This window comes from Salvelinus namaycush, chromosome 33 (assembly GCF_016432855.1).
Source record: "Salvelinus namaycush isolate Seneca chromosome 33, SaNama_1.0, whole genome shotgun sequence".
Lineage (NCBI taxonomy): Eukaryota > Metazoa > Chordata > Actinopteri > Salmoniformes > Salmonidae > Salvelinus > Salvelinus namaycush.
This window is the reverse complement of record NC_052339.1, coordinates 19,472,981-19,482,581: the sequence shown is the minus strand read 5'-3', so window position 1 is coordinate 19,482,581 and position 9,601 is coordinate 19,472,981.

Genomic DNA, 9,601 nt, shown 5'->3' with positions numbered 1-9,601 from the left:
TTGACATGTTTCTACGAACTGTAATGGAATTTTTTGACTTTGTCTGGCCTGCGCGTCATGAATTTGGATTTTGGAACTAAACGCGCAAACAAAAAGGAGGTACTTGGACATAAATTATGGACTTTATCGAACAAAACAAACATTTATTGTGGAACTGGGATTCCTGGGAGTGCATTCTGATGAAGATCAAAGGTAAGTGAATATTTATAATGCTATTTCTGACTTCTGTTGACTCCACAACATGGCGGGTACCTGTATGGCTTGTTTTTGTGTCTGAGTGCCGTACTCAGATTATTGCATGGTGTGCTTTTTCCGTTAATTTTTTTTTGAAATCTGACACAGCGGTTGCATTAAGGAGAAGTTTATCTAAAGTTCCATGTTTAATACTTGTATCTTTTATCAATATTTATTATTAGTATTTCTGTAAATTGATGTGGCTCTCTGCAAAATCACTGGATGTTTTGGAGGCAAAACATTACTGAACATAACGCGCCAATGTAAACTAAGATTTTTTGATATAAATATGAACTTTATCGAACAAAGCATACATGTATTGTGTAACATGAAGTCCTATGAGTGTCATCTGATGAAGATCATCAAAGGTTAGTGATTAATTTTATCTCTATTTCTGCTTTTTGTGACTCCTCTCTTTGGCTGGAAAAATGGCTGTGTTTTTCTGTGACTAGGTACTGACCTAACATAATCAGATGGTGTGCTTTCGTTGTAAAGCCTTTTTGAAATCGGACGCTGTGGTGGGATGAACAACAAGTTTATCTTTTAAATGGTGTGAAATACTTGTATGTTTGAGGAATTTTAATTATGAGATTTCTGTTGTTTGAATTTGGAGCCCTGCACTTTCACTGGCTGTTGTCAAGTCGATCTCAGCCATAAGAAGTTAACCTGTTTGGGCTAGGGGGTAGCATTTTCACATTTGTATGAAAAGCATGCCCAGAGTAAACTGCCTGCTACTCAGTCCCAGTTGCTAATATATGCATATTATTCGTAGATTTGGATAGATAACACTGACGTTTCTAAAACTGTTTGAATGACGTCTGTGAGTATAACAGAACTCATATGGAAGGCGAAAACCTGAGAAAAATCCAACCAGGAAGTGGGAAATCTGAGGTTTGTAGTTTTTCAACTCTTGGCCTATCGAATACACAGTGTCTATGGGGTCATATTGCACTTCATAGGGCTTCCACTAGATGTCAACAGTCTTTAGAACCTTGTTTGATGCTTCTACTGTGAAGTGGGAGCGAATGAGAGGGGATTTAGTAAGGTCTCTCCCAGAGTGCCATGAGCTGACCATGCGCGTTCACGTGAGAGTTCGTTTGAGTTCCATTGCATTTCTGAAGACAAAGGAAATCTCCGGTTGGAACATTATTGAAGATTTATGTTAAAAACATCCTAAAGATTGATTCTATACTTCGTTTGACATGTTTCTACGGACTGTAAAGGAACTTTTTGACTTTGTCTGCTCCTAGTGATCGCGCGTCATGAATTTGGAATACTGGGCTAAACGCGCTAACAAAAAGGAGGTATTTGGACATAAATTATTAACTTTATCGAACAAATCAAACATTTATTGTGGAACTGGGATTCCTGGGAGTGCATTCTGATGAAGATCATCAAAGGTAAGTGAATATTTATAATGCTATTTCTGACTTCTGTTGACTCCAACATGGCGGATATCTGTTTGAGTTGTTTTGGTCTCTGAGCGCCGTACTCAGATTATTGCATGGTTTGCTTTTTCCAATAAAGTTTTTTTTGAAATCTGACACAGCGGTTGCATTAAGGAGAAGTATATCTTTAATTCTGTGAATAACACTTGTATCTTTTATCAATGTTTATTATGAGTATTTCTGTAAATTGATGTGGCTCTGTGCAAATTCACGGGATGTTTTGGAGGCAAAGCCAAATGTACACTGAGGTTTTTGGATATAAATATGAACTTGATCGAACAAAACATACATGTATTGTGTAACATGTTGTCCCGGGAGTGTAATCTGATGAAGAATATCAAAGGTTAGTGATGAATTTTATCTCTATTTCTGCTTTTTGTGACTCCTCTCTTTGGTTGGAAAATCGCCGTATGCTTTCTGTGACTTGTTGCTGACCTAACATAATGATATGTTCTGCTTTAGCTGAAAAGCCTTTTTGAAATCGGACACTGTGGTTGGATTAATGAGAATTTTATCTTTAAAATGGTGTCTAATGCTTGTATGTTTGAGAAATTTGAATTATGAGATTTCTGTTGATTGAATCTGGCGCCCTGCAATTTCATTGGCTGTTGGCGGTTCCCAGACAGGTTAAACAGAGCAGAGAGAGGACACAGATACAGCACTGTTATGGTATTAATACCATAACAGTGCTGTATCTGTGACAGTAACTGTAGCCAACCTCTTTCTCTCTCTCTCTACTCTGTAGCCTACCTCTTTCTGTCTCTCTCTACTCTGCAGCCTACCTCTTTCTCTCTCTCTCTACTCTGTAGCCAACCTCTTTCTCTCTCTCTCTACTCTGTCTGCAGCCTACCTCTTTCTCTCTCTCTACTCTGTCTGCAGCCTACCTCTTTCTCTCTCTCTCTCTCTACTCTGTAGCCAACCTCTTTCTCTCTCTCTCTACTCTGTAGCCAACCTCTTTCTCTCTCTCTCTCTCTACTCTGTAGCCAACCTCTTTCTCTCTCTCTACTCTGTAGCCAACCTCTTTCTCTCTCTCTCTACTCTGTAGCCAACCTCTTTCTCTCTCTCTCTACTCTGTAGCCAACCCCTTTCTCTCTCTCTCTACTCTGTAGCCAACCTCTTTCTCTCTCTCTCTACTCTGTAGCCAACCTCTATCTCTCTCTCTCTACTCTGTAGCCAACCTCTTTCTCTCTCTCTCTACTCTGTAGCCAACCTCTTTCTCTCTCTCTACTCTGCAGCCTACCTCTTTCTCTCTCTCTCTACTCTGTAGCCAACCTCTTTCTCTCTCTCTCTCTCTACTCTGTAGCCAACCTCTTTCTCTCTCTCTCTCTCTACTCTGTAGCCAACCTCTTTCTCTCTCTCTCTACTCTGTAGCCAACCTCTTTCTCTCTCTCTCTACTCTGTAGCCAACCTCTTTCTCTCTCTCTCTACTCTGTAGCCAACCTCTTTCTCTCTCTCTCACTCTACTCTGTAGCCAACCTCTTTCTCTCTCTCTCACTCTACTCTGTAGCCAACCTCTTTCTCTCTCTCTCACTCTACTCTGTAGCCTACCTCTTTCTCTCTCTCTCTACTCTGTAGCCTACCTCTTTCTCTCTCTCTACTCTGTAGCCTACCTCTTTCTCTCTCTCTCTACTCTGTAGCCTACCTCTTTCTCTCTCTCTCTACTCTGTAGCCTACCTCTTTCTCTCTCTCTCTACTCTGTAGCCTACCTCTTTCTCTCTCTCTCTCTCTCTCTACTCTGTAGCCAACCTCTTTCTCTCTCTCTACTCTGTAGCCAACCTCTTTCTCTCTCTCTCTCTACTCTGTAGCCAACCTCTTTCTCTCTCTCTCTACTCTGTAGCCAACCTCTTTCTCTCTCTCTCTACTCTGTAGCCAACCTCTTTCTCTCTCTCTCTACTCTGTAGCCAACCTCTTTCTCTCTCTCTCTACTCTGTAGCCAACCTCTTTCTCTCTCTCTCTACTCTGTAGCCAACCTCTTTCTCTCTCTCTCTACTCTGTAGCCAACCTCTTTCTCTCTCTCTCTCTACTCTGTAGCCAACCTCTTTCTCTCTCTCTCTACTCTGTAGCCAACCTCTTTCTCTCTCTCTCTACTCTGTAGCCAACCTCTTTCTCTCTCTCTCTCTACTCTGTAGCCTACCTCTTTCTCTCTCTCTACTCTGTAGCCTACCTCTTTCTCTCTCTCTACACTGTAGCCTACCTCTCTCTCTACACTGTAGCCTACCTCTTTCTCTCTCTCTACACTGTAGCCTACCTCTTTCTCTCTCTCTACACTGTAGCCTACCTCTCTCTCCATGTGTGCGTGTTGGTCCATCTTCTGGATGGCACCAGCACTGCTCTCTACGCCACAGCTGGCTTGGACCAGGAGATGAAGAACCTCTCTCAGGCTGAGGGTATAGGTCAGGACCAGTCCTACAGTACTGGGGTCTACCTCAGAATCCAGTAGAGTCACAGAGACCAGGAACAGAACCAGTCCTGCAAAGGCATCCAACCACACTGATACCCACCTAGAGAGAGAGAGAAACAGAGAGAGAGAGATAACATTTTATTAACACACAGTATTTCTGTGTTTGTAATATGTATGAGTTATGTGAATGTGTTTGTGTGTAAAGGGTCCTGTCCTCCAACCTGTCCAATAAAATGCAGTTGTAGCGACACACCAGGTGCTCGTTGAGGGCACCATAGCAACGGGTCAAGGGGTCGTCATGACTACCACTGGTGACCTCATCCCTGTGTGACTCAGAAAGGAGGGATGAGAGAGAGGAGGCAGAGTCTGAAACCATCCTCCTCACCTGACCCGAGACTGACCTGTAGTATGACTGAGAGAGAGAGGATAGATAAATAGATGGAGAGAAATGGAAGAAACTCTGTCTCCATGTGTTTCTTACAGAAACTAAAGCAGATCAGTGAGTCAGTGATGTGATTACTCCATCTAGTGGACAGGAATGCACTTACAGCATATAGACAGACTAAAGGCATCAAAAACACACATTACATGTTATACAATACCATCTGTGAATAACACTTGTATATTTTATCAATGTTTATTATGAGTATTTCTGTAAATTGATGTGGCTCTGTGTGGCTCCATACCATTACATGTAATACCATACCATTACATGTAATACCATACCATTACATGTTATACCATACCATTACATGTTATACCATACCATTACATGTTATACCATACCATACCATTACATGTAATACCATACTGTTACATGTTATACCATACCATTACATGTTATACTATACCATTACATGTAATACCATTAATACCATACCATTACATGTAATACCATACTGTTACATGTTATACCATACCATTACATGTTATACTATACCATTACATGTAATACCATTAATACCATACCATTACATGTTATACCATACCGTTACATGTAATACCATACCATTACATGTAATACTATACCATTACATGTAATACTATACCATTACATGTAATACCATTAATACCATACCATTACATGTTATACCATACCGTTACATGTAATACCATTAATACCATTACATGTTATACCATTACATGTTATACTATACCATTACATGTAATACCATTAATACCATACCATTACATGTTATACCATACCATTACATGTTATACCATTAATACCATACCATTACATGTTATACCATTACATGTAATACTATACCATTACATGTAATACCATTAATACCATACCATTACATGTTATACCATACCGTTACATGTAATACCATTAATACCATACCATTACATGTAATACCATACTGTTACATGCTATACTGTACCTGTATTGTGAGGAAGAGGTAAGTCAGGACAGGAACTATCAGGAGGAAGAGAGGGGAGATGTAGCCAATCAGCAGCACTGTCACAAACACCTGCAGCCAACAGGAGAGCCAGGAGAGGAGGTTGGCGGGGACTAGCTCGTCAATCACGTACATCTCCTACAGAGAGAGACAGAGATACATTTTAACCTATTTTCTATACATTTTTATAAAAAATAAGGGCCATAATGTCATTGCTTACAGATCCTCTCTCACCTGTGATAGGCTGCGCAGGACCAGAGAAGAGGGTGTGATCTGGTAGAATCTGAGAGGAAGGCGGAGCCGAGCAAAGAGCAGCTCAGAGTGGAGACTGGCAGAGGCCTTCAGAGAACCACCAGTTACTGCTAATGCTACACAGCACACGGACAGAGCTGAAACACACACGCTCGCGAGTTAGACAATAGGCACGCAAACACACACACACACACACACACATACATACACACACACACACACCTTGCAGCAGCCCCAGTACAGCGTAGACAGATAGTCGTGAGTCTCGTAGTTCTCTCCACTCCTCCAGCCCCTGTAGTTCTTTAGCCTGTCTGGTCCACACGGCTAACAGACCGGTCTGACACACACCGACCACACAAACACACACCTGGGATAATACAGTCAACAACACCCAGCCCCAGCCACACACATGCAGGTACAGCCGAATACACACACCGCTCACCTGCAGGGAGAATACACACACGATTATTCTGTCACTTTGTAAACGGCAAGGTTGGGATTAGAAGAGGAAAATACTGTGTTATAACAGCTGACCTCGGGACAGATTCTGTTTGTATTCTATGTGTAGATTGATCCTAGATCTGTGTACTCACACCATGTTTAGGCAGAGGTACAGTGTTTGCTTCTGTCTCTCTCAAGGTCTCATTACTGCACCTGTTAATGAGAGGGGACATTTTATGTATTTGTGTGTGTGTGAGAGAGAGAGAGAGCGAGAGATGGATTGGGGGAAGCGTTAGTGAAGGAAAATATGTATGTGTATATGTCGATGTCTCAGCATGCATGACCACAGATCAGATATGATGAGAGACAAGTAATACGGGGAGGACCAGGTCAGGGCTCTGCTCTGTGTGTCTAATGCTCTTATCTCTGTGAGGGGGTTAATGTTGTGGATTAGAAAGCTTTGTAATTTAGCCTTTCTAACCCCCTCAAACACGCCATGACTCGCGTGCACACACACACACACACACAACTTCTCATCTATCTCAGCCTCTGCACAAACCACTCCCTTTCCACTCTCTCACACACACCAATCTCAACCCATCTCACCCTCATCTTTGTACTCACCTCAACCCGACCTTGCTGACATAATCTCACATTTTCCCCTGCATAAACCCACCCCAACCTGACCAATCAGACCAGCACAGATGAGACCCTTGTCCAATCAGAGGGCAGAGATTAGTTTGGGGATGAGCCTCGGTCAGTCCCTTGATGTCGCATGGCCAGAGAAACTGAATCATCTCTGTGTGTGTGTGTGTGTGTGTGTGTGTGTGTGTGTGTGTGTGTGTGTGTGTGTGTGTGTGTGTGTGTGTGTGTGTGTGTGTGTGTGCATAATCCAAGCCTTCTCATTATTGTGTAAGCAGGTTAGGTAATAACATAACACACTACAGCTTAGGGATGACAGGGGACATGCTTTCTAGTTAATAAACAGAAAAACACACACACACCGATCTGAGTGCTCCTCGAGACAGCTTTTCTTGACCCCATTTTCTAAAAGAGTGCCATTCTCTGAAAAAGAGATTCATAAAGATTTAGAAAAAGGATTTCAGTACACACACAGAGGGTAGAGGGTTGGATCAGGTCAGATTTGAAGAGTATCATGCTAATGCTAGGTAAGTGTGTGTGTGTGCGCGTGTGCGTGCACGTGTTACACACTACACAGGTGTGCTCCCGAGTGGCGCAGGAACTGCATCTCAGTGCTAGAGGCGTCACTACAGACCCTGGTTTGATTCCGGGCTGTATCACAATCCGCCGTGATTGAGAGTCCTATAGAGCAGCCACAATTGGCCCAGCGTCATCCGGGTTTGGGTTTGGCTGGGGTAGGCGGTCATTGTAAATAAGAATTTATTCTTAACTGACTTGCCGAGTTAAATAAAGGTTAAACAAATACCTGTAGTTAGTTACCTGTGTGAGAGACTTCCTGTGAGAAGAGGAAGTGGTCCAGATGACAGAGGGAGTGCCAGGTCTGTCAATCAAAAAGAAATAGGGCGGGGTTAGGCAGAAGTCTTTACTGTGTGTGTGTGTGTGTGTGTGTGTGTGTGTGTGTGTGTGTGTGTGTGTGTGTGTGTGTGTGTGTGTGTGTGTGTGTGTGTGTGTGTTACCTGTGTGAGGTGCAGTGCCAGGGAGGGCAGTAGGTTAAAAGGTGAGCGTAGCAGTGTGAACAGACAAACACAGGTGAACACCTGAGACGCTGTCAGAACGTTGCCATCATCCACCAGCACATACACACCCAAACTGGACACACACACCTGTAGAGGCACAGAGGAAGGGGAGTGTGTGTGTGTTAATACATGTTAATCATCCATCACCATATATCAGTCCTCATCTAGAGTATCCATCAGTCTACAATAACAATCACAGACCAAACTATCCGATCCCAGATCCATTCATCGATAATCACTGATCCTTATCTGGGATCCGGTCAGATTAGGGTTGATCTCTGCACATTATTGAAATATCTAATATCCTTTCCAGTGCTGTATGTGCGTGTTAGGTTTGTCTCTCCAGGGCTCAGGTAGGCAGACACCAGTCTGGACAGAAAGCTGTGATTGGATGCTGATTGGATCCCTCAGATTGCATATCAGCTTCTGGGTCAGAGAGGTGGTAGGAAGATTACGACCGAAAAATGAAACGCACGCAATGTCCCAGACTGCCCACAACGCTGAGTCTGTATTAGTGATCAGCTTAGGACAGGGCTAAGCAACTACCCTCTCTATCTGGCCAGAGGGACCATGGGACACACTAAAGTAGGGGGCTTTTTAAACACAAATCCCAATTCATTAACAAGGCTTATGCAGGTCTACTTTCTCGTCAGTGTTGATGATATTGACACTTTTGTACTGTTTAGTGACTGAACTAGGCAGCCTTGGTCCTGGAGAGCTACAGTGTCGGCAGAGTCTCAGCTGGTGTCCCAGTCCAACACTGACCTTCAAACTCTACTGCACCTGTCTGTTAGGGTATTTCTGAGGGAGAGAGATGTCAGGAGAGGTCAGCAGTCAAAGACGGACCAGGAAAGGCACACAGACGCGGTCCAATAGGGAGAAGGCCGTCAGGAATCCCAGAATCCTCAGCGTCTCCAGCTCCTTCTCTCTGGCAATGCCCACTCTGCACTGGAACCACGCCTCCAAGACCAACAACTTCACCGTCTAGAAGGATAGAGGGAGGAAGATAGAGAGGAAGTGGGAATAGAGAGAGTTGAGTACAACAGATATTAGATAACTTAGAAAAAGAGAAAGAGACAGGAGCCAAGGAGTCTTGAGGTTACTAAGAAATTGAAAAAGAGTGTGAGAGACAGACTTTGATTCCGTTCAGCATCTCCTGCACGAGCTGCTGTCTTTCTCCCCTCACTCTCTCCTGGCTTCTCTGAGGGGGAAAAGACATTGTTACACACATACACAGGTCTGCGCCACGCAGCCAGACACACCCACAAACACACTCTCTCTGTTACCTGTAATAGCCTTGCCCTCCGTTGTACAGCAGAGGTGAGCGGTACCAGCAGTAACAATACAGCTAGTCCCGCCAGAGAAGAGGGACCCAGCTCTCTCCACAGCATACACACACACACTGTCCCCTGCACCCAGGAAGACCACAGGGCAGACAGGGAGACTGGGAGCTCTGCTAACCGTCCAACGTCAGCCCGGAGTGGGGTTAACGATGGGGCAGGGGAGGGTAGACACCCAGGAATACTGCACCGGGACAGGACCTACAGTAGAGAAGGGAGGAAAGAGAGAGGAAGGGTGGAGAGGTGAAGGGAAGGGGGGTGTAAGGACAAGGAGGGCAAGCATTTAACAGTGTTCTTTTCTTTTCTTGAATGTATGTTTACTGAGAGAGAGAGAGGTGGATGTCTCTGTACCTGTTTATAC